The sequence below is a fragment of the Eumetopias jubatus genome, unplaced genomic scaffold (assembly GCF_037043125.1).
Source record: "Eumetopias jubatus isolate StellerSeaLion01/CBP00866 unplaced genomic scaffold, mEumJub1_p1.0 scaffold_6, whole genome shotgun sequence".
In the NCBI taxonomy this organism is placed as follows: Eukaryota; Metazoa; Chordata; class Mammalia; order Carnivora; family Otariidae; genus Eumetopias; species Eumetopias jubatus.
In genome coordinates this window covers 64547488-64573890 of record NW_028274812.1, presented here as the reverse complement: position 1 = coordinate 64573890, position 26403 = coordinate 64547488, and positions in this window count along the sequence as shown.

Genomic DNA, 26403 nt, shown 5'->3' with positions numbered 1-26403 from the left:
CTGATAAAGTTGTTATAGATGCCAATCAAAAATCTGCCAAGGATATCAACATACACAAAACAACCAAATAGATAAATAGATTGAGGTATAAAGAAGCATCTGATAAAATTGTTATAGATGTCAATCAAAAATCTGCCGAGGATATCAACATACACAAAACAACCAAGTTTCTCTATACTAGCAATTTTCAGTAAACAAACATGTCTATGATTTAAAAAAAAAAAAAACTCTCAATTTGTTTTACAAACATTACAAACACCTCAAGAACTGCTGTGAAAATGTTAGTGTCTCTTACAATTGGATTAAAAATCAGGCCCAGAAAGGTTACTTAATTTCACAGATGTCACAAAGGAAATCTGACATTGAAATAGGACCCCAAATTCTCATTTATATTCTCTATGTAAAGTAATGATAAATACAGAGAAAGATTGATATGAAAAAAAGCCTCACTTTTTGTAGTACTCAAATTGGCAAATGGTGATTAGCATTTGGATAGATAGAAGACAGTTGAGCCTTTGGTCTTCCTTAATGGTATAGGTCATTTGGAATTAAAAGGTGAGCTTAGATTCTCATTTACAGAACCAGTAAAATGGTTGTCAGTACAAAAAGCCCATAAGAACTAGGAATAAACCTTAACTTTTCACTCATTTTCCATAAAGCACATATTGTTATTCCCTGAAGGCCAGCGCCTGTGCAGCCCCTGCCAATATTGCAGGCCACAGAACCTTGTAAACTACTAAAAAATGAACATTTCATCCTTGGGTGAATATTGTTATTGCCACTGTATTTACATTGTGCAGTGTATATAGATATAACTTATCTATTTTTCCATTAAACAAAATCATAGCTGGCATGTAGAAGTATGGAACTGGCTTCTTCTGGATTCTTGCTCTCTTAATAAAGAATGATGTCCTTGTTCTAGCTTTTGGTAACAGTAGTTTTTTGTTTGTAAAATGAAACAGCACCACCTGGTATCCTGAAATTAAGCTACAGCTTCCCTAAAATCTCAGAACATTCAGATCTGTTTCAAACATGTGCACTGATGACTATCTTATGAAGCAGATGAGATTTAATCACAAGCGTGGTCTGTGCTATAGGTTGTATGGTACTATTATTAAACCACTATACTGATGCTACCATAGTCACCTTCCAGAAATTACTCTTTCTCTTACTATCAAAATATACCCTGATGTAACCAAACACAGGAAAATATTATATGCTTAATTGTGTAATATCTATCATATGGCAAAAAGCCTATAATACCACACAAAAATGATGATTGAATTGAATATAAGATCCACTCTAACCTTGTTATTTTATGACTTCATCAATATTTATGTTCATATGAAAATAGGGCAGGGTTTCTAATCTATAGAGAGAGGCTTCAGATAGCTCTTAAGCTTACAAATAGCATAGACAAATGCATTGACGTGATTTATATAGAGAGACATAAACTAATTTACCTAATCACATAGTTAGAGTTATAATTATTGGAGTCTCCCCAGCACAAATCTATGGCATTTATTTTTCTGGTTGGTTTCTTTTTCAAGGCTTTGTTGGTTTCTTTTTCAAAGCTATATTTTTCAAAATATATAATTTATTTACACCTTCATTTCACCCTCCAGAAAGGACCTTTGTCATTTTTAAATAGATTTAACTGGCCATAAAAATGATTCTAGACAAATACAGGCATAGATTTTCAAGCTCTTCACCAAGTCATGAAATGATACTCAGTTCGCTCCTCATACAGGTGGAAAATCAAAGTTCCTCATTACATTTGTGACTTAGCAAAATTGTGAAATATGCTGTAATCCATGCTAATATATTAAAATGTTTCTTTAAGTGCATTTTTATGATGCTACAAATCTTATTTGACAACAATAAGATTTTCTGCTTTCTAAACCATTGCACATTGTAAACAAATCTGATTCACAACTCTTTGCAAATGTAAAGAATATTAAAGATGTACTTATACAAATTATAAACTTTCTAAAAGCTAGTGTATGCATTTGTGATTGCCAGAGCAATGTTTGCATTATGATTTCTAGGTCAATGGCTTCATAACCTCTTTAAATTGTTGGCCAGAAATACAACAATGTTAAAGGTGGAATGAGGTATCTTCCTTTCCTCCTTGCCAACACAATATTACACTCACAGATACACATTTGCCAAGTAAGGATGACCCTATATCTTGGGTTTTCAGAGTAGATTCCAGGCCATAAAATCAAATTACATTATTATAGGAATACTTAAGCCCAGCCAGGTATCTGGAATTTTACTTCCCATCCCTTTGATTGCTTTATAATTAGATATTCTATAAGGAAGATTCACTTGTCACATTCCACTCTGCATTTAGAAGTGCCTGTTTGCATACCTCTTCTACTAGACTATAAAATATCAGAAGGCTTGCATTGTATATGACTTGTTTTAATACAAGCCCCAACAACAGTGAAGGGTACATCAGAGGTACACAGAAGATATGTTTCTATAAATACTGTTTCTCACATGACTGATAGAATGAAGAGTATGTAGTACAAAAAAGTTCACAAAGGTGAAGTTTTAAGCTGCATCCTTACAACTGACAGTATTGATAATATATGCTTACTGAAATAGGGTGATGGAAAGAGCATATCTTTCCTTACAGTTCCAAGTAGCCAACAATGAACCGTTTCCATTTTGATCATTCCATTATCTATTTTGTCAGTTTTAAGGATGATATGCATGCTGCTTACTTTTGCCAGAATTAAGAAGAATGTGGTTCGGGTTATGGAAACTCTTGCTTTCTGCAGCATATGGAGTAATTATAATCCATTAAGATATTACATATTTTGTTTCAAACTCAGGGTTATTTTCAATTTCTGTTGGTCTTGTTTTAATCTTCTGGGTTAGTCTAAGGTAATGCCTATTTTATCAAAACGAAGTTCAATAAGTATTTGTTAAATGAATAAATGAATCCCATTCTAAATAAAATATGTATTAAAATAAAATAATTCTGTGTATAGGTATTTTTTTAAATATTTATTTATTTGATACAGAGAGGAAGTGGGCAGAGGAGCAGAGGGAGGGACTCTTCAAGCAGACTCCCTACTAAGTTCAGAGCCCCACATGGGGCTCAATCCCATGACCCATGAGATCATGACCTGAGCAGAAACCGAGTCAGACGCTCAACCAACTGAGCCACCCAGGTGCCCCTAAAACTGTGTATAGGTATTTAAACAAATAGAGTTAAAGGCCTAAGGCAATTAAAGTACACTTGATATAAGAAAATTTTGCAAATGTTTTCTACTATTTACATGTATGAAGTTATTAATAATAAGTAGAGAATACATCCAGTATTGTGTCTATACAGGAGTTTAAAAAGTAGGTCTGGAAACTGTAAGATTTTTTAGGAGGGGTAAATGACTTTTGGTATCCATCAGATCTTCAAGTTCCCAGAATATTCATTTTCCCATAACCTAGACAGATGCTCAGTTCTCATCGGCTGTGAATCTTATTTTGACCTGAATTTGAGCTGTGTTTCTTTGACACATCAAAAGAAATTATCAACCCCTAGATTCTACAGCCAATTTCAGAATCTTCTGGAAGTTGAAAAATAGGATGGGGATGAAATATTACATTATAGCAAATTCATTTAATCATTTCATTTCATTAAACTATGAAACTAAAATTAGATAATATATTCAAAAATATGATTCAAAGTTGAACATATGGTATATTCAGAAAATAATATTTTAATATATTCCAAACTTATGATTTCTAGGAAATGAAGAAAATTGGAGAATATTTAGGGGTTGAGGTTGAATCAAAATTGAGGCTAAATCAAATGTGAATAACATTATCAAACTCTAAAGAGAATAGGGAATAGAACGTGCTTATTGATGACCTTATAGTTATTAACTATGAATTAAACTGAATGGTTCAAATTAGATGCTGGGGAAGAGAGATGACAGAAGGAAGCAGAACTGAGTAACAAAATTGTTATTATTTATAATGAAGAACCAATAGACCATATCCCCCCAAAAGGATTAGGGGTGCTATGGAAAGACTAAATATGAAAGAAACCACAAGAAAAAATGCACAAACCTTCCTACATTCCAAAATTTTGAAAGAGGGATAGGTTTACATTAAAAATACAAAAATAAATACACAATAGAATAAGTTAAACATTAAGGAGGAAAACTGTTGCCCCTAAGAAGGGAGAGAAAATAGCATAGAGGGGCAAACCCAGATCCTAGACTTCTTTGTTTTGTTGATGTGACTTTAGGAATCTGCCAACATTTTGCATTTACTTCTAAAATTAGATTTTTAAAAGAAATTCTAAAAAATAAAACAAGAAACATGTGGGCCTAAATGCATATTTAGTTTGTGGTAGAAAGAGAGAAAATTTTTAAAAAGTGACTTTGAAACATAGTAATTTGACAAAAAATAACCTGCAAAATAAAATCTTAAACATTGAAGCAATCACTTTTGTTTTAGTGTTTGTATTTTTATACTGATATATTTGTAGGTGTAATGTGGGATAAAGCAAATGAGTAATGATTTCTTTTTCTAATTCTACAGTCACAGTGTTATTGAGAATTGGAATTCTCAGCACAGATATAAGAGAAACATATATAATGCAAAAGAAATTAAGTAAAAACTCTGGAGGCCCTAAATTTGAATTAGATGCATCAATATGAGTTAATGAGAAATTTTAATAAAAATATCTTTGAGAAAAAAACATATTTCCTATATGTTTCTAGAAAAAAAAAGCTTAGAAACAATTACCAACCACTATCAATGAAGAAATTTGGTCTTGAAATATATAGGTATTTCATATGTATCCATATAGATATATACATTTTTTTCCTCTCACTGGAAGGAATCAGAACTCCTTACAGAAAAGACTGAAGCAGGGGAGATTCAAGATGAAATGGACAGTGTTGTCATATTAGAGAGTACAGAATCTTTCAAAGATGTTGAGTGCTGTATAAAAATGATGCAGGAGCTATTTGAAAAGGATCCCACTTGAACAAAATATGGAAAGTTTGAATATCAGTATCACTTGCAATAGATCAAAATATACAAAATATGTTTAAAGCCAAGAGATCATAATAAGACCAAAACACACACACACACACACACACAAAAACTACCATCTACCAACTGGTTATGGTTGAAAGATGTTTTTCATTACTTTGAAGCTAATAAAAAAGGAAACAATTACACATTGATCCCGTCTTTCCCACACTAACTATTCCACTGGGCAACCACACACTAGATAAGTAGACAAAGGAATCTTCTCGTTAGAGAAGTATTCTAACTAAGATACAAAGAAGACATGATCTAATAAGAAGAGCACCTTTTGGTCTGTATTAATGGTTCTATGCAGTCATCACAAAACTGCTAATATCAATAGAGACAATCAAATATTATGTGCATCCTGAGGGAAAAACAGAATGCCATATGTATAATAGCCATGCCAAATAAAACAAATAACAACAAAAAAAGCCCAAAAAACAAATAACAAATACTACACACACACACACACACACACACACACACACACACTCACTCACATACTCATGCACATGCAACCTAAATCTAACCAGACTTCTATGTTTTATTTTTATTCATAAGAAATAAAAAGTACTGAGAAAACTTATTGAACAATGCCATTGTTATGTAGTTGCCAAATTCCCAAATGTGGGAAAATGGTGACCCTAGAGACAGATTGCCTCAATTAACAATTGTAACCAAATAAATTTTGCAGAGAAAGAGAGCAAGTGAAACTGCAGTATAAAAGAGTTTTAATTATATACTCTTCAATAAGCTATCTACAAAAAGAAAGATATATAAAATTTATGAGACAACTGAATATTTGAACACTGAGTATTTTACAATTTTAAGGAAGCATTCATCTATTTAGTTGTGATAATGATCTTTGTTTATTTTGGATTTTTATATTGGACTTTAATTTTTTAAAGCAGATTTAAGTTCACAGCAAAATTAAGCAGAAATTATATAGCATTCCCAAATGTCCTGTGCCCCTCCTCAGACATAGCCTCTCCCACTATCAACATACCTTAACAGACTGGTACTTTTGTTAAAATTGATGAGCCTAAATTGACTCATCATTATTACTACACTAAGTCTATATTTTATATTGGTGTTCACTCTTGCTATTATATAGTCCATGGGTTTTGACAAATATATAATGGCATGTACCACCATGACAGCATCATACAGAGTAGTTTCGTTGCCCTAAAAATCCACTGTGTTCTGCCTATTCATCCTTCTTCCAAACCCCTGGAAACCACTGATCCTTTTACTGTCTCCATAATTTCACCTTTTCCAGAATGTCAAATAGTTGGAATTATACAGTTATGTAGACTTTTTATTTTTTAAAAAAATAATATTTTATTCACTTAGTTTTATACTCTGCCTCTTGCCCTATACTTTCTTTTAAATTTTATTTTATTATGTTATGTTAGTCACCATACAATACATCATTACTTTCTGATGTGGTGATCCACGATTCATTGTTTTCGTATAACACCCAGTGCTCCATGCAGTACGTGCCCTCCTTGATACCCATCACCAGGCTAACCCATCCCCCTACCCCCCTCCCCTCTAGAACCCTGTTTATTTCTCAGAGTCCATAGTCTCTCATGGTTCATCTCCCCTCTGATTTCCTCCCCCTCATTTTTCCCTTCCTTCTCCTAATGTCCTCCCTGCTATTCCTTATGTTCCACAAATAGGTGAAACCATATGATAATTGACTATCTCTGCTTGACTTACTTCACTTAGCATAATCTCCTCCAGTCCCATCCATGTTGGTGTAGAAGTTGGGTATTCATCCTTTCTGATGGCTGAGTAATATTCCATTGTATATATGGACCACATCTTTATCCATCCATCTGTTGAAGGGCATCTCAGCTCTTTCCACAGTATGGCTATTGCGGACATTGTTGCTATGAACATTGGGGTGCATGTGGCCCTTCTTTTCACTACATCTGGGTCTTTGGGGTAAATACCCAGGAGTGCAATTGCTGGGTCATAGGGTAGCTCTATTTTTAATTTTTTGAGGAACCTCCACACTGAAAGTGGCTGTACCAACTTGCATTCCCACCAACAGTGTAAGAGGGTTCCCCTTTCTCCACAACCTCTCCAACATTTGTTGTTTCTTGCCCTGTCCATTTTTGCCATTCTAACTGGTGTAAGGTGGTATCTCAATGTGGTTTTGATTTGAATTTCCCTGATGGCTAATGATGATGAACATTTTTTCATGTGTCTCTTAGCCATTTGTATGTCTTCTTTGGCGAAGTGTCTGTTCATATCTTCTGCCCATTTTTTGACTTGATTATTTGTTTTTTGGGTGTTGAGTTTGAGAAGTTCTTTATAGATCTTGGATACCAGCCCTTTATCTGTAGTGTCATTTGCAAATATCTTCTCCCATTCTGTGGGTTGCCTCTTTGTTTTGTTGACTGTTTCCTTTGCTGTACAGAAGATTTTTATCTCAATGAAGTCCCAAAAGTTGATTTTTGCTTTTGTTTCACTAGCTTTTGGAGATATATCTTGAAAGAAATTGCTGTGGCCGATGTCAAAGAGGTTACTGCCTATGTTCTCCTCTAGGATTTTGATGGATTCCTGTCTCACATTGAGGTCTTTCATCCATTTTGAGTTTATCCTTGTGTATGATGTTAGAGAATGGTAGAGTTTCATTCTTCTACATGTGGCTGTCCAATTTTCCCAGCACCATTTATTGAAGAGACTGTCTTTTTTCTATTGCATATTTTTCCTGCTTTGTTGAAGATTATTTGACCATAGAGTAGAGGGTCCATATCTGGGCTCTCTATTCTGTTCCATTGGTCTGTATGTTTGTTTCTGTGCCAGTACCATGCTGTCTTGGTGGTCACTGCTTTGTAATATAGTTTGAAATCAAGCAACATGATGCCCCCAGCTTTGTTTTTCTTTTTCAACATTTCCTTGGCGATTCGGGGTCTTTTCTGATTCCGTACAAATTTTAGGATTGTTTGTTCCAGCACTTTGAAAAACGTCATTGGAATTTTGATTGGGATGGCACTGAAGGTATAGATTGCTCTGAGTAGCATAGACATTTTAATGATGTTTATTCTTCCGATCCATGAGCATGGAATGTTTTTCCATCTTTTTGTGTCTTCTTCAATTTCTTTCATGAATGTTCTGTAGTTCCTAGAAACGTTTCATGGTGTCACTTATTTCTCTGATTCTATTTTCATGGATTCCAAGTTGTTTTTCCCTGGCCTCCTCTTTTCCCTTTTTATCTATTAAATTGTCTTCCAGGTCACTAATTCGTTCTTCTCCCTCACTTACCCTAGCTGTTACATAATCTAGATTAGATTGGATCTCATTGATAGCGTTTTTAAGTTCTGCCAATTCAGCTTTCATTTCTGCCCTTAGAGGCTCTATGTTGCCATTAATTGATTTCTCCATTCTAGCTATTGTCTTCACAATTGCTAGCCTGAATTCCATCTCTGACATCTTGGTTATATCTGAATCCATTTGTAAATCTGCAGCATAAATCATAATCTCTGAGTCTTTCTTACTTTGGGGGTTCCTACTCCTAGTCATTCTCTTGATGGGTGGTTGAGGGAATGTATAGAGTCTAAATTATTGACCACAACCCAAGCAAGATGCACCTGTTTTCTGGGGACCTTAGGGTTGCTGGCTTCTTGTTCTCACAGCCTGTCTTCTGGGGGAGGGGACTGCCAGGCTGTTACTCAGGCAGCCCTGTTTGGTCAGAGTTGCCCTGCCCCTGTGGCAGGGGATGGGCTCAGTGAAAACCAACTTCGGGGGGATTTTGTTCTCTGGCGGCTTTCCATGGTGGCTTTCCCCATCTCTTCCAAGAGTCAGAGCAGAAGAGACCATTTCCAACCCTCTGACTCAGAGCAGAGAGATCGCAGTCTGTTTTTCAGTGAGCTCTCCAGGCCACACCATCTCTGTTTCTGTCTTTGCTGCTATAAACTGCAGCATCTTGGGTTGTGCGCCCCTCCCAGTCCTGCCTCCAGGTCCGGCATGTCTCTGCCCTTTGTGCTTCTAGATCCGCCAGCCGCCCCCAGTTCGTACATGGCCCACTGCTCTGGTTTCCAATGAAAGTCCTTTCCCCGCTGCTACCAGTATGCAAGTCTGTGCCCCATCCCCAGCACAGAGGCTTTCACTCACCGGGGGTGTCGGATCCCCATGACCAGGCTCCCTCCCGCTGCCATTTATCCTCTGATATCTGCCTGTAGAATCATGGCTCTCCGCTTTGAACTTCGAAACTAACCGCCTGCAATCTTCTGTGTGTAGAGAACCAGATCTTCTTACATCTCAAGCTGATTTCGTGAGTGCTCAGAATGGTCTGGTAGATATCCAGCTCAATTCCGGGGACCAGTTGGAATAGGGCCCCCTAATCCTCCACCATCTTTTCCTCTCCTATGTGGCCTTTTTAGATTGGTTTCTTGTACTTGGTCTTATTCACTTAAGGATCTTCCATGTCTTTTCATGATTTGATAACTCATTTCTTTTAAGTGTTTAATAATATTCCATGGTCTGGTTTTAACACAGTTTATTTGTCCATTGACCTACTAAAGGACATCTTGGTTGTCTCCAGGTTTTAGAATTATGAAGAAAGCTGCTAAAAACATCTGTGTGCAGGCTTTTGTGTGGACATAAATTTTCAACTTATTTGGGTAAATATCAAGGAACAAGATTGCTGGATCATATGGTAAGAGTAAGTTTAGTTTTATAAGAAATTGGCAAGCGATCTTCCAAAGTAGCTAGACCATTTTGCATTCCCACCAGCAATGAATGAAAGTTCCTGTTGCTTTACATCCTTGCTGGCACTTGCTAGTAGTATTTTGAGTTTTTGCCATTGTAATAGATGTGTAGTGGTATTTCTTTGTTGTTTTACTTTGCAATTCTCTTATAACATGATTTTAAGAATCTTTTCATATGCTTACTTGCTATCTGTTTATTTTCTTTGGTCAGGAGTCTATTCAGGTCTTTTGACCCATTTATTGATGAGGCTGTTTTCTTATTGTTGAATTTAAGTGTTCTTTGTATAATTTGAATAGCAGCCCTTTATCAGTTGTGTCTTTTGCAAATATTATTTCCCAGCCTGTGGCTTATCTTCTCATTCTTAGTGTCTTTTGCAGAGCAGAAGTTTTGTAATTGTAATTGTAATGAAGTCTAGGTTATCAATTATTTCTTTCATAGATTGTACCTTTGGTGTTGTCTAAAATTATTACCATGCCCAAGGTCAATTAGATTTTCTTCTACATTTTCTCCTAAGAGTTTTATAGTTTTGTGTTTTACATTTAGGTCTATTATCCGTTTTGAGTTAAGTTTTGTGAAGGGTGTCAGTTCTGTCTATATCTATATCTACACATATGTAGATATATAGATATGTACAAAAATATTGTATATGATGTCCAGTTGTTCCATCACCATTTGTTGACAAGACTATCTTTGTTCTGTTGTATGGCCTTCGCTCTTTTGTCAATGATCACTTAAATATATATATATGAGGTATCTATTTCTGGGCTCTCTATTCTCTTCCATTGATTTGTTTGTCTATTCTTTTCATCAATATGACACTGTCTTGATTACTGGAGTTTTATAGTAAGTCTTGATGTCAGATAGTGCCAAACTTCTGACTTTCTTTGGATTTTTTTTTAAGGAATGATGATACTAAATGTTGGAGAAGGTATGGAATTACAGGAACAAATACATTGCTGATGAGACTACAAATGGTTAAAACAGGTTCTTAAAGCCATTCAGGAAATATCTAGTAAAGTTCATGCCTTTTAATTCATTTTCCCAAGTTTTTATAAGTATAAAACTTTGATACATATAAGATGGATATTGCAACCCATTATAGCAAAAACAATTGTAAATGAGGCAAATGCCTGCTACCATCGGGATAAATAAGGCATGGGGTAGTTATAAATTATTGAAATGAATTTTATCTAAATGTATTAATGTAGATAAATATTAAAGACAAAACTGAAAAATGAAGTTGTACTTTTAATGGATACTTACATAATAAACAGTAGTGTAAAATTTTAAAAATCATAAGCAATATTATATTAATGCAGATACATAGTAATTTTCTATGAAAATATCTTAAAAACAATAGCATGCTCCCCCATATCCTATCATGTTGGGGTTGGGTATCTATATATCATTGTTATAGAAAAATTGGCATTCACATATCCTTCTTCTCTCAACTTAATATTTTTTCATGATGCTTCTTCATCTTTTCCTACCTCCTTTAAAAGTCATTCCTTTCCAATAACAAATCAAAGATGAAATTCAATTTCCTCCATGAAACCTCTGTTCATGTAAACTCTAACACTCATCTCTAGTATAATCACTAAACTCTAAAAAGTCTAAATTTTATCACTTAGAAATAGAATATATTCTATATCACAATGCTTGTTTTCTAATTGTTTCATGAGTTATTTGAATGCTTATGCAGGCAGTGAGCATTCTCCCTTGAGAACATACAAACATGTAAAAGATAAGCTACCAGTTCCATCAAATTCACAAAGTGGTGACTATTGCTACTTAGTCTGGAGTTTCTATAGAATGTGAAGTTCTAAGAGGTAAACACTTTAGGTTTTTGAATAAAATCTTGTGATCTTCTATTTGAATTTTGAGTTATTTGCCAAAGGAAAGATGACGTGAAAAGTCAACTTTTGACTCCTACAAGTGTTTAGATTTTGGAATCTGAAAAACAATTTTAAGTAGAAGTTATCTCTAAAAAGAAATAGTTAAGGACAAGAGAGTCGCCAATAAAAAAGGAAGTTAAATGATAGTCCAATTTTCATAGAAGTTGAAAATGTATTTCAGAAACAATAAAATTGTAAACTTTCCTCATTAGGCCTAGTGTATAAATAAAGAATAGAAGTTAGTAAATGCTACAAGGGGAATATGTAGGCACATCAAGAAAATTTTCTTCTAGAATACTTCATTTATTTGTTGATAGGAAATTCTTTATGAAGTTTTTTCTTTTTTGATAGATCTCCAGAATGTAAAAATATTGTCTATATCTAAACTTTATTTTCACTTATGGCATTTATTAAGTGACAACTTAAATAACTCTTCATTGTGCACATTTATCTCCTCAAAATCTTTTATCTTGGTATCTTGTATAATGTTTAAGTGTCTTGCACAAAATAGGTGTACAAATAAGAAAAACAGTCTAGTGAATAAAGAAATCAAAATAAAAGGGTCAATGAATGAACAAAATGCCTAGTTGCCTATTATTTTGAGAAAGTCACAAGGATTTAGGGACTCTAGGTTTTGGTAAAGAAGTTGACTATATTTTTCAAAATATGCTGTTGAAAAGATAGAGCATGTCTTCTCAAACTTTACAATTCACCTAGGAAATTTGTTAAAACGCTGACTATGAATCAGGAAGTTTAAGTGCAGCCTGAGACTCTTGCCTTTCTAATAAGAGTGACTATTGATCTTCCAAGCAAGATTTAAGACACATAATTTCATGTTATTGCCTCTGCTATCAGGATCCTCAACCCCCTTTTGGGACTCTGACCCCTTGGAACTTAGGAGATCATACAATGTGGTGATTAAGACTCAGACTTAAATGTCTGGCAGACAGTTAGATTCCCATCTCTAAATTTGGTGGAAAAGTTAGTTCTCTACATTACTGTATCTGAAATACACATACAATGAAAATGCCCACCTATATGGTACATGTGAGGAATAAATGAGAAAAAAATGTATATAAAGTTATTAGACTTGTGACTTGCTTATGATGGTAAAAATAACATAATTATTTTAAATTTGATAGTAGTGATCCTAGTGGTGATAGAGATGGAGAATTGGTAGTACTATTGATTAGTGTAATGTAGAAAATATGAAACAAGCACATCTTAGGGACACTTTATTGACCTAACAGTGCCTAAGAGTATCTCTAAACTTTCTATCTGATGTCTGAGTCCAGATCAGATAAAATCTTTTTATAGTGTTCTATATAGGGTTGGCAACTCTCCATACTCATAAACACGTTTCAAAATTTTCTTTCCTTTGATTTTCTCTCCTGCCATCACCAAAACAATTAAGACCACTTAATAAAAAGCTAATGGAAGCACTTGTACTTTTATGGAATTTTCCCTAAGAAAAGCTTCCAGAGATTAATTCTGGAGATGAGTAAAATTTAGAAATATATTGGAATTAGTTTCCTTCAAATTTCTTTAGTTAGATTTGAGACAAAAAAGAAAGAAAAATGACAATTTAAAAAAATTCCTCAACTCCTCATGCTTCCTGCTAATCACTCACCCTCCAACCCTCCTTCAAGTCTATAATAAATGTGAGAACTTCCTGGCAGATAAAATAATTCATCATTTTCTGCTGCCAAATATCAAGTTTATGGAGATAATTGCTTTGGTCATCTGTGACTCAAAGATCAATCTCTGATAATCAAAACAAACTTTTAAATTTAATAAAGAAAGTAAAAGTGCTTTTTAAAATAACCCAAATATTCAAGGCAAACAAAACCATTATTTCAAAGAGATATCTGCACTCCCATATTCATTGCAGCATTATTTATAATAGCCAAGGTATGAAAACAACCTAAGTATCTCTCTACAGATGAATGAATAAGGAAAATGTAGTATATGTAATATGGAATATTATTGAGCCTTAAAAAGAGAAGAAAATCCTGCCATATGCAAGAACATGGAACAACCTGGAGAGCATAATGCTAAGTGAAATAAGCCAGACAGTGAAAGACAAGACAAATACTACAATGTATCACTTATATGTAGGATCTAAAAAAAAAAAGATTTATAAGGTCTGAGAATCTAATGTAAAACATGGTCACTAGAATTATTAACAAAGTATTGTACAGTTGAAATTCGCTAACAAAGTAGAACTTAAATGTTCTCACCATAGAGAAAAAAAAGTAAGAATATGAAGTGATGGTATATTAATTAACTCAATGGGGAAATCTTTTTACAATGTGTATGTATATAAAATCATCACATTGTACACTTTAAATATCTTACAATTTTATTTGTCAATCATATATCACTAAAAAAATTTTAAACATTAAAAAAGATACCTAAAATAACCCAAATATGTGGGCATTTGTGTTTTTTATTTCACCAACTCTATCAATAGCCTAGCTGTTACAATAGAAGGAAAAAATACTTCATTATTAATAGGCAGGGTATTTGGTTGTGGCTGAATCTCAAAATACCAATGGAGGGTTTTTTAATAGTCCAAGTAACATTTCTATTCCTGTTACATAATGGATATCATTTTGCTAATTGATAATCAAATCTGTCATAATTGAGAAAATATTTTCTTATCTATACATCAATCCATAAATGTAGAATGAAACTGGAAAGAGATCACGCAGATTTCCAACCATTCTTGTAACTAACAGATATGGCTCTTTAGTAAGCAATCTTTCTCTCTTAACCCCTACCCTCTTTTTGCTTGATGGAGAATAAACCACAGAAACCCAAGAAGGAAGAAGTAGGAAAATTCATGAAAGGTAAATACTTTCAAATTACAAAGGATGCACCCTATATTCTTCTGAGATATGAAGACAAATGTCATTAACAGACTTTTATAACTTCTTAGCCTTTAATTTGGCTTCCTAATTTCATACCTTCAAGATAGCTAGGCTCCAAATTTTGCTAAATGCCTGAAATTTTTGTTTAGTAGAAGGCTTGTTTTAATAAGAAAGAGCTAATAAAAAATCTCCAAAAATCTCCTTGTCACCAGGCTTCTTGTTATCGCAAAAATAAATAAATAAATAAATAAATATTATGAAGCTTCATGAGTACTCATTTGCCCTCTGTTGACAGAGAAAATCAAGGTTGATAATTTAAGCTTGAAAACATAGAAAGGTTAACATAAAAAGCCCAGAAAAGTCCTTACGATGTTTCACTTGAGTTCAGGACTTAAGTATATATGGCTTCAGTGATCCTTATAAGAAAAGGCAGAATGGCTTAGTGGACCAGAGTATGTGAATTGGAATCAGATGCCCGTGAAAACCAACCTTGAACTTGCCACCTTGAAAAATCCTTTCAATCATTTTGTCCTTAGAGAATCGTCACTTACCAAGAAGGGTGCACCACCTTACATAGATGCCAGAATGAAAATTTATAACTTATATTAAGCATAAGTCACAGTGTCATTAAGCAGATCATGACTCTATCACAACATATCCTGGGCTGAGAGTGAGAAATGAGAGCAATTGGATTCAACATATTGGTTTAGTATGTAATACACTCCAGCATATACGTAAAATCAACCAACTTACACCTTCATACACAAAGCGAAAGCACATATTGCCATTTAGTCATCTTGCTAAAAATTGAAAATAAATGTCTTTGCAAATGTTAATGTTCTCATTCAAAATGTTCTTTTCTAAAATTGGAATCATTTCTCAGTGCTTTCGTTTTTCACATTTGTAGCATTATTTTGTAAATGGATAGCTCCAAGCAATTTATAATGAGGTTACATTAATTTACTAAAACAAATTCAGAATCCTTAAATGTTGTATATTATTTGGCTTTATATCATGAAACACATGTCATAGATGCATCATTATATGCTATTTTTGAGATGTTTAAAGAAGGAAGTAAAGATTATCACAGTTGTTTATCCATTTAATCAATTTATTTATTCAACAAATATTTATTAAATACCTTATATTTCCAAACTCTGTGATAATTCCTAGCTAAACAGGGTTTAAAAAAATGCACACAAGTTATGCCCTCATGAAACTAACACTTCAGTGGGAAACACAAACTGAAAATAAATAAATGAATAAGTATATAAATGAATAATAAGAACACAAATTTTTTTGAAAAAATCATCTATCCTAAATAAGCACAGTTTTATAAGTTTTTTAATGATTTTATTATTTATTTATTCATTTATTTATTATTTACTATTTGTTTATTTGACAGAGAGAGAGAGAGAGAGCATAAGCAGGCAGAATGGCAGGCAGAGGGAGAGGGAGAAGCAGGCTCCCCACTGAGCAGAGAGCTCAACGTGGGGCTTGATCCTAGGACCCTGAGATCATGACCTGAGCTGAAGGCAGACGCTTAACCAAGACTGAGCCATCCAGATGCCCTGCACAGTTTTATAAGTTTAAATGAGAGAATTAAGGCATGAGTCTGGGGATGTGGAATTTAAGCTAAGATCTGGACTTTGATGAAATTTTAGGCAGGCAAGTAAAGGACATTCCAGATAATTCATAGTATGTGTGAATGCCTGGAGTAGGAAATTAGTCAGAAAATTCAAGGAACTAGAAGGAGGACAATGTTACTGGCACAGTGAGTTAAAGAGAGAATGTCTGGAAATGAAGTTGGGGAGGTATTCAAACCTAGATCCTACAAGGTCAGGTTTACTCCTTGGAAAAAGTCAATTGAATGGCACTGAATTTTGTTTTTAGTAGGGAGATAACATGGCTGACTGTCTAGTTATAAAATACCATTTTGCAATTTATGAATAATGATGCCTTTGAGGGCAGAAATAAAGCAGGGACACCAATCAGGAGTCTTTTGCAGCCATCCAGAAAAAATGATAGTGGTTTGAGTTACTGATGCCAGCAGAAATGCAAACAGCTATACCAAGTCAAGAATATAGAGAATGAGAACAGACTGAGCGAGAGCATAGAATGAGAGAAGTGACAAGAATGATTTAAAAATATCTATTCTGAGTATCTGCATGATAGATGTGCCATTTTTTAAAATATGGAAAAAACAAAGCAAAAATAAGTAAAATCTGATAGAAAAGAGCAAAAGGTAAATTTTTTAACATAAAAGTTTATCATTGAGAAGCATTCTAGTGAATGTATCAAATGGGGAGGTGCATACATAAATTTGCATCTTGTTAGCAGGTTCATGGCTAGAGATTAAAATGTGGGGTCATTTAAATCCATTAGCCATTAAAGACTGACGAGGAGCAGTTTTCTTGTAGCAATTTGAGTAGAAACCAGATTGGAATACATTTTAGAGTGAAAGAAAATTGAATTAAGTGAAAGCAGTCATTCTAAACAGCTTTTTTTGAGAAATTTACATGAAGAAAAGCATGTTAGATGTAAGCTTTGCCAGAGAGGGGTTTTACTTGTTTGTTTTGTTTTGTTTTGTTTTAATTTTTTAATATAGAAGGGTAGCAGGGCATATTTGAATGCTGGAATTATTTTAATGGAAAGGAAACAGTGAACACACAAAGCAGAGAAGTAAACACTGAAAGAAACAAGCTTAAAAAAGAGGCATCAAGATCTTGAGCAATTGTGGAAGGACGGGGTCTGTGGTGGAAAGTGGTGGCATAGGATATACAAGGAGGGAAGGATTGGTGATCTTTAAATCATAAATTCCTTCATCCAGTTGCAAAATAATCCCACCTATAGCTACACTATTTCAGAATATAGCTATTAAAACCTTCTGCTGCAGTTTTATACCAATTTGTTGATACCCTGTCCTTTCAAGTTTGAGACTAACAGGTTAGTATGGAGCATGTATTTCAGTAAATATCTGCACATGTATATACAAGACGCAATGTATGGAGTGGCCAGGAAAGCCTTATATTCCTAAGAATTCTACTTCACCTGTTAAGTATCTGTACAATAATCAATCTGCACAAAAACTGCTGAAGATCACAGGGGAAAATGAAAATGTGTGGTGAGAAAGGAACAGAACATATATCTCCTTACATAGATGCATTGTGCCTGCCTTGCCGAAGACTGCTTCAAGCACAATAATCTCAGTCCTTTCACTGCTTTCTCCTGGGTCTGATGCTTCTCATCTTTTCTTATTTTAGGAAAACAGACTGGTCTGGATAGACTTAATACAAATGAATGACATAAGTAAAGGGGCATTTGTAGATGAAATCATGTCTAATTCATCTCATGTTCAGAGTACGATTTTTGTCAAAATAAATATACATGGGGGGTTACAAATGAACCACTGTTTCAACGAAAGAAACTAAATTGCAATAATAATTGTCAAACCGATTTTAGGATACATGATTTCACTAATATGTGCTATAGAATGCAAGGAGAAGAAAATATTTTGTATGAATTCTAGAGAAAAAAACATTCTGTGAAGTAAGACTAAAAATGTATGGCAGATAAGAATCATATGGAGAACTTTCAAAAACACAGATTTGGGGGCCCATGCCCAGAGATTTGGATTCAGTGAGTCTGAGGTGGGTCCTGGAAATCTGCATTTAAGCAACTTTTCCAAGCAATTGCCTTGCAAAGTGACCATACATCATAATTTCAAAAGTAGAGGTTTAAAAAACATGTCAGAACTGCTCTTTTATACAAAATCTAACTTCTAGCAGTTATGGTAAGTAGAAATAATACAGGACGGAGAGGTGATCATACTTGGTTGAATTCACAGATTATTTTGATTTAAGATAAGCAATCTTACCTTTTTGGAGTAGAGAGGGTGGGGCAAAATCAACTTTTGAACATTGTCAGTCTAGGAGTTTGTTAATTAAAATAGATACTGGCAAATACTACCAAATTTATAAATTTACCAAGACAAAAATTTATAAAATCAAATTTGTGGCTTCATGTAACTGCATTTTTCACATTTTCCATTAAAATTTCAAATTAAATATGGCCAATGAATTTCAAGCTTGGGTCTTAGAATTTTTTAAAAAGATATTTCTATAATTTGTTACAATTATATGTACATCAGCAGAGAACAACAAGCTTAGCAACAACTACAGATAGGTAGTAAAGTACTGTCATATTGAAACAATCTAAATATTTGAAATATTGAAAGAAAAAGGAAGGTTACCGGTTACCGAGTAATATAATCCATCCTAACAGCTAAATGTTTTCACACCCTCAACGTTCCTAAACCACACTGGTCACAAACACCAAAACAAAGTTATTCAAAGAACATGATATTCTTTCCTTGGTTGCAGATAGAAGAATTAAATCAGAAATATTCTACACATCTATTCCGCTAGCAATACCACAGTGTCTTAATTAGGCTTACTATATAGTAAATAGTAAAATTAGGTACAGCGATTCCTCCCATTTTATTCTTTTTCAGATTGTTTTCATTTTCTAGGTCCCATGACCTAGCATATAAATATCAGAATAAACTTGTTTATGTCTACCAAAATCTATGGTCTGATCTTGACAGAAATTGCGTCAAACCTATATCAATTTGGGGGAGAATTGCCATCTTTAGCTTGTTGAGCCTACCAATCCATTAATTTGGTAACAGTTATTATCAACAGTGCATTATCTATGGGTGAAGCTGCACAGGGTGTATTTCATCAAGTTGAAATAATTGTAACATTAGATAGACTTGCATTTTGTTTATTTTTACTCTACAAAATGATTATTTTATCTTCTGTTCAAAACCAGATAAAATAAGAGACAAATGAATTGACCTGCGTGTGAAATATTATTGGGAATATTAAACATCTTAAGTGGTAGGGAATCTATCTTGAAAAATAAAAGTACCTATTTATTGTCATCCCCAGATTAGGACAAACTGGAGAAATTGCCCTATGTGACCAGGTCTTTGGAAGGGCCCAGAGAGGCAGGAGGTGAAGAAAAGTGAGGTAGGACCCATTCAACTCAATAGGTAAACCTTTTCCCTTCATGAAACTGTGGGGCTTCTCATTTGCCTTTAGCATTATTGTTTTCCTTTTCTCCCCAGCTATTTCACTAAGTCATTTGAAGTTAAACACAAAGGTGTGTCTTGTGGAAATGGCAGAGTGAGAGAGGATGAGTGACCCAAAGTGATTCACACCAGACTTCAACACTCTCTAAATATGGTCTGCTCACTAGTTTCCCAGAATGGGCCGGGGTTCTGAAAGTGTATTTTCACCTCCTGTTCCTCATTGACCTTCTGACCATGGACAGAGAGACTTCTCAATTGGGCTCTGCATTAGATGTGATGTGATTTACAAATAGATTGGCCAGCATCCCCCTCTGACCACACGACCCCCTGCCCCGGATAGCAGACACATATACCCTTTTAAAAATGCCACAGGTGATTCTGACACAAAGCCTGGGTGCAGAACACTGGTGTGGAGACAAACGTAGGTGATGCCAGTTTTAAAAACCAACAGATGCAGAGGGCTTATGGAAAAGCCATTGTGACTTCCCATTGATCTCTGCCTTGTCTATTAGCTTAGGTCAGATTTTCATGGGAATTCATGTTTGTGACTGAATGGTGAATTTCTCTGGTCACAGGTGGAAACCAGTGGTCTCATGGTCTTGTGATTTAGAAAGCAATAGGAGAGGTAAACATCACTAAGATGGGATAAAGGGGAATTCTGTTTTGGCAGAAAACCATAAACCTTCCTGTAAGGTTAAGCTCTACACCACCTCCAGCCAATTAGTGAGAACAACATTGATAGGGCAGCCTTGCAAAAATGGTCACGAGCCTCCCATGCTAAACAACACAAAATTCTGAAAATTTATAGGCAAATTACGTAGAGTTAAGGTACACAAATGTAGTCAATTAATGTTATCATTATAAATCAAGATTAGAGCTTGCTATGTAAACACCAGGTTATAGCAAACATAAATAACAGCACAAGTGACTCAAGTTAGCAAATCACACAGGCTGCTGTGCATGGTCAGTGTACTGAACTATTGAAGAGAAAATGAGCCAATTTAGTACTGGCAGAGAGATTGCTGGAATGCTAATTCAATACTAAACAGACATCAAAATAGCTGATACAAGTGAAAGCAAACCACAGGCAAAGAAATTAAAGACCAGTAGCAAACAAACACAAAAGGCTTGGAAAAACAAGCTTTCAGAATCTAGAATTAATAGCCAAAAGAACCTCATCATCTATTTAAAAATGTAGCCGGTACACCAGTGGTTCTGAGACAGAAGGCAGGGAACGTAGGTTGTGCGCAGCAGGGAGGGGGCAGAGTGCCCAGGTTCAAAGCTGCCACCAAAACTCACAAGTCACTCAACCTCTCGTCTGAAAAAATGGGAAGCTATAGTTGGTACCTAACTCATAGAATTGTGTGACAGTGGCACAAGTTAATGAATGTAGCATGGTATGCAGTGTGCAGTAAAAACTCAATAGGTATCAGCTAAAAAAAAGTAAACACCCATGCCTAGCTGCTGTAGTTACGATGGATAATTCATTGTGTCACTCAAGATAGGTTTTGTTATCCACATCTTTGCTCAGGGGAAGAAATCTGTTTCCTTGTTGCAAAAAAAGTCACTCTTGAAGTACTAGAGAAATGCAGTTTACCTTCTGTATTTCCCTAGGAAGGCAGAAGCAAAACACAGAGCACACAGACCAGAAAGTAACGGCTATCAGTTCCCTCAGACTGCTGGAACAAAGTGCCACAGAACGGATGTCTGACAAAAAAAAAAAAAAAAAATTGTCTCACAGTTCCTGAGATTAGAAGTCTAAAGTCAGGGTATCCACAGGGCCAAGCTCCCTCTGAGATTCGGGGTAGAACCCTCCCTTGCAATGTACACAATAGTCAAACTGTGGAAGGAGCCAAGATGCCCTTCAACAGATGAATGGATAAAGAAGATGTGGTATGTATATATAATGGAATATTACTCAGCCATCAGAAAGGATGAATACCCACCATTTGCATCGACATGGATGGAACTAGAGAGGATTATGCTAAGTGAAGTGAGTCAAGCAGACAAAGACAATTATCATATGGTTTCACTCATACGTGGAACATAAGCAATAGACGGAGGACCATAGGGGAAGGGAGGGAAATCCGAAGAGGGAGAAATCAGAGAGGGAGACGAACCATGAGAGACTCTGGACCTTGGGAAACAAACTGAGGGTTTCAGGAGGGAGGGGGTCGGGAGAGGGGGTACCAGGGTGATGGGTATTAAGGAGGGCACGTGTGGTGATGAGCACTGGGTGTTAGGTAACTAAATGAATCATTGAACACTACTATATGTTGGCTAACTGAACATTAAAGAAAAAAAAAAAAGCCCTCCCTTGCTTCCTCCTAGCTTCCTTACCTTGACCCTGCGACTCCAGCCACACTCGCCTCCATGGTGCTGAGTCTGTTCCGCTTTCAGGAATTTGAACACTCTGCCCCCTTGGCCAGGAGCATTCCTCCCCAATACTACTGTGTTTCTCCTCATTTCCTTCAAGTCTTTCCACAGATATCACTTTATCAGAGACAGCTTCTCTTGACTGCCATCCGTGACAGAAATTCCAATAAGCCTTCCATCTATCCTGCTTTAGGGTTCTCTATATCATTAATACATTCAAAGTTCAACTCTTTGTTAATGTTCTATTTATTCCAGTGGAGCAAAAATTACACCATAAGCTGTGTTTCTCTGTTTTTATGGCACCAAGAACGTAACCTGCACAAATTAGGCACTCAGTAAGTATCTGTTGAATGAATTTTAAAAAATGAAATAGGATAATACTTACAACGTATTTGGAAAAGTATCTGGCATATTGTTAGCACTCGATACATATAAATTATTATTTTACTATTATTACTAGTAAATACCCTTCGAGAAAATTGGTGATAATCATCATTATTGCACTCATGGAGGATGTACTATGTTTCAGAAAATGTATTGTTCTAGGTATTAACTCATTTAATTCTTTCAACAACTCTATGAGGCAGGTATTATTATTAATATCACCATTTTACCAAGAGGAAAGCAGACCTTCAGAAATGAAAATAATTTTCGTATTATCTTATCTTATATAGTATTTTTTTCTTATAATTATCTTATAAATACAGTAAAGACGTTTATTTTATATTAAAAATATCAGTTCAGCCATTCATTAGGTTTTTTAAATAATGGGCCTGATGAAAATAAATTCTATTTTAAAAGAAAATGAAATTGCGGTGCCTGGGTTCCTCAGTCAGTTAAACGTCTGCCTTCAGCTCAGGTCATGATCTCAGGGTCCTGGGATCGAGTCCCACGTCAGGCTCCCTGCTCAGTGGAGAGCCTACTTCTCCCTCTCCCTCTGCCTCCTCCCCACTGCTCATCCTCATGCTCATGCTCTGTCTCTCTCTCAAAGAAATAAAATCTTTAAGAAAAAAAAGGAAAGAAAATGAAATGTAAAAACTGAAGTTTTCACGATATTTTATGATTTACAAGGTTTAATAGTCCTAACTGTTCCAGATCAGGCTCTCATGCTAGGGTCCATACATCACTAACATTGTAACAGAAGGGTTCTGACACATGCTTTATAATTTCCACCAATCACTGAGGACAGTCCAAAGATTAAACAGGATTCATGTTAAATTACTGCCAGTAATCTAAACACTGCGATCCAATGGTTGTATTCTCAAAGCTGTTCTGGTTTCTATGGAAATTTTTGTAGCTGGGAACAGAGCTGTGTCACTCTTAAGGAGCCTATTTTCTCATGTGAGAGCACAGGAGCTTCAACTAGGGTTGGAAGACTAAATTCTGAAATTCCTTTATTCCCAATGAAGCCCATTGTTGAGGGCATTCTGAAGGACTTATCATCTGTACAATTAGAAGGAAAGCAGCCAATTCATTTAGTGTTCTTTGGAAAGGGAACAAGTCATCCTCTTCTACCACCAAGAATTCTGCCAGAAGGCCTAAGACTCTGGGCAATAGAGGTCAGATCAGTCCCAATCTATCGCTGTGAGGAACATCAGAAAAAAGTTCCTCAGAAACATTTGGAATCATAGAAAATCCTTTCATCCTAAATACACTTTCCTGTAAAACTTCTCAGGAGTGAAGTCCCCAACTGGAAAAATCTGTACAAATTATACATAGATTAGACACTCTGTATATGCATTATATAAAACTGAACTCTCTATTCCCTTTCTATAACCCTCTGAATTTTAACTGAAGGAATTGATTTTTTAAATTTTCATTAGTAAGACCAGTTGATTTCACATCTACAGCAACCATTTGAGAGTTATATAAGTTTTAAAAAGTCTTTGAGAATGAATAGCCATAATATATAGTGTGCTTATAAATATTTATATAATACAACAGTATAATATATAGCATTAATAAAACATATAGCTTATTTTATACTAGACACTGTTCTAAGTTCTTTAGAAGCTATAAGTAAACAGTGAGCTGCTTTGGGATTTTGATGTAATTATTATTAATTATATCAATAAGAATAACTATTTCCTGGGGTGCCTGGGTGATACAGTTGTTTGGGCCTCCTGCTCTTGTTTTTGGCTCAAGTCATGATCTCAGGGTTGTAGGATGGATCCCTGTGTTGGGCTCCATGATTAGCAAGGCATCTGCTGACGTTTCTCTCTCCCTCTCCTTCTACCCCCTCCCCCCTCAATAAATAAATAAATCTTTTTTTTAAAGAATAAATATTTCTTTAAGTTTTTAATTCAAATTCCAGTTAGTTAACATACAGTGTCATATTAGTTTCAGGTGTGCAATATAGTGATTCAACATTTCCATACATCACCCGGTGCTCATCACGACAAGTGCGCTCCTTAATCCCCATCATCTATTTCACCCACCTCCCCACCCCCATTCCTCTGGTAACCATCAGTTTGTTCTCTATAGTTAAGAGTCTGTTTCTTGGTTTGCCTCTCTCCCTCTTTTTCCCTTTGTTTGTTTCTTTTGTTTCTTTAATTATACATATAAGTAAAATCATATGGTATTTGTCTTTCTCTGTCTTTCTCTGATTTAATTTTGCTTTATGATTGAATAAAGCTGACATTGTGGAAAGACACAATCCGTGTGTGCGCCTTCATAGCATGCTTGTGACATTGTATATACATACCACATCTTCTTTATCCATTCATCAGTTGTCACAAGCATGCTATGAAGGCGCACACACGGATTGTGTCTTTCCACAATGTCAGCTTTATTCAATCATAAAGCAAAATTAAATCACAATTCTAAAGCGGGTTCAGGATTCCAAACTCAATGACAAATCACCATGTGATTAAACTTGGCTTCTTACACAGCACACAAAGCAGGACAGAAGACAAGCCACACAACAAACAAGGTAACAGAAGGGTGCAGAAAGTTAACGAATCAAACACAAAGTGAGTCTGTGGGCGAGCAGTTGAGATAAGGCCTCGGTCTGGTCCAGGTCAGCCCTCAGCACTTACTGCTTACAGCACTTAAAAGCAGCAAAGAATCTCGGTTCTGTTTGGAGATCAATCCAGCAGAGAATTCTGTAGCAGTTGCCTTTTTCAGGTGGTCAGACATAGAGGGGTCAGCTCTGAGGAGTCTGACAGTTTGTTGCCCAAATCCTCCTCCTTTTAAAGGGATTTAATCAGTTTTGGGTCTCTACAGACCTCCTTTCGTTCTGCTCATTATCAGTTCTGGGGCGTCAGCTGATGTTCGTCCCAGTGATATCTCGTAGCTGCAGTACCTTAACTGCTTGTGTCATTGCCTGTCACAGGTCCCTGCTTGATGTGAAAGACTCCATTTTGCTCTCTACACCAGTCAGTGGATATTTGGTCTCTTTCCATAATTTGACTATTGTTGATAATACTGCTATAAACATTGGAGTGTATGTGCCCCTTCGAATCAGTAATTTTGTGTCCTTTGGGTAAATACCTAGTAGTGTAATTGCTGTATCATAGGGTAGTTCTATTTTTAACTTTTTGAGGAACCTCCATACTGTTTTCCAGAGTGGCCGCATCAGTGTGCATTCCCACCAACAGTGCAGGAGGGTTCCCTTCTCCACACCCTCCCCAACAACTGTGGTTTCCTGTGTTGTTAATTTAGCCATCCTGACAGGTGTGAAGTGGTATCTCATTGTGGTTTTAATTTGTATTTCCCTGATGATGAGTGATGTTGAGCATCTTTTCACCTGTCTTTTGGCCATCTGGATGTCTTCTTTGGAAAAATGTCTATTCATATCTTCTGCCCATTTTTAAACATATTATTCATTTTTTGGTTGTTGAGTTTGATAGGTTCTTTCCATATTTTGGATACTAACCCTTTATCAGATGTGTCATTTATAAATATCTTCTTCCATTTCATAAGTTGCCTTTTAGTTTTGTTGGTTATTTCCTTCATTGTGCAGAAGATTTTATTTTGATGTAGTCCCAATATTTTATTTTTGCTTTTGTTTCTCTTGCCTCAGGAAACATATCTAGAAAGAAGTTGCTATGGCTGATGTCAAAGAAGTTACCGCCTGTGTTCTCTTCCAGGCTTTTTATGGTTTCTGGTCTCACATGTAGGCCTTTCATCCATTTTTAATTTCCTTTTGTGTACAGTGTAAGAAAGTGGTCCAGTTTCATTTTTTGTATGTTGTGGTCCAGTTTTTCTAATACCATTTGTTGAAGATACTCTTTTCTTCCCCATTGGATAATGTTTCCTGCTTTGTTGAAGATTAATTGACCATATAGCTATGGGTTCATTTCTGGGTTTTCTATTCTGTTTCATTGATATATGTGTCTATTTTTGTACCAGTACCATACTGTTTTGATTGCTACAGCTTTAT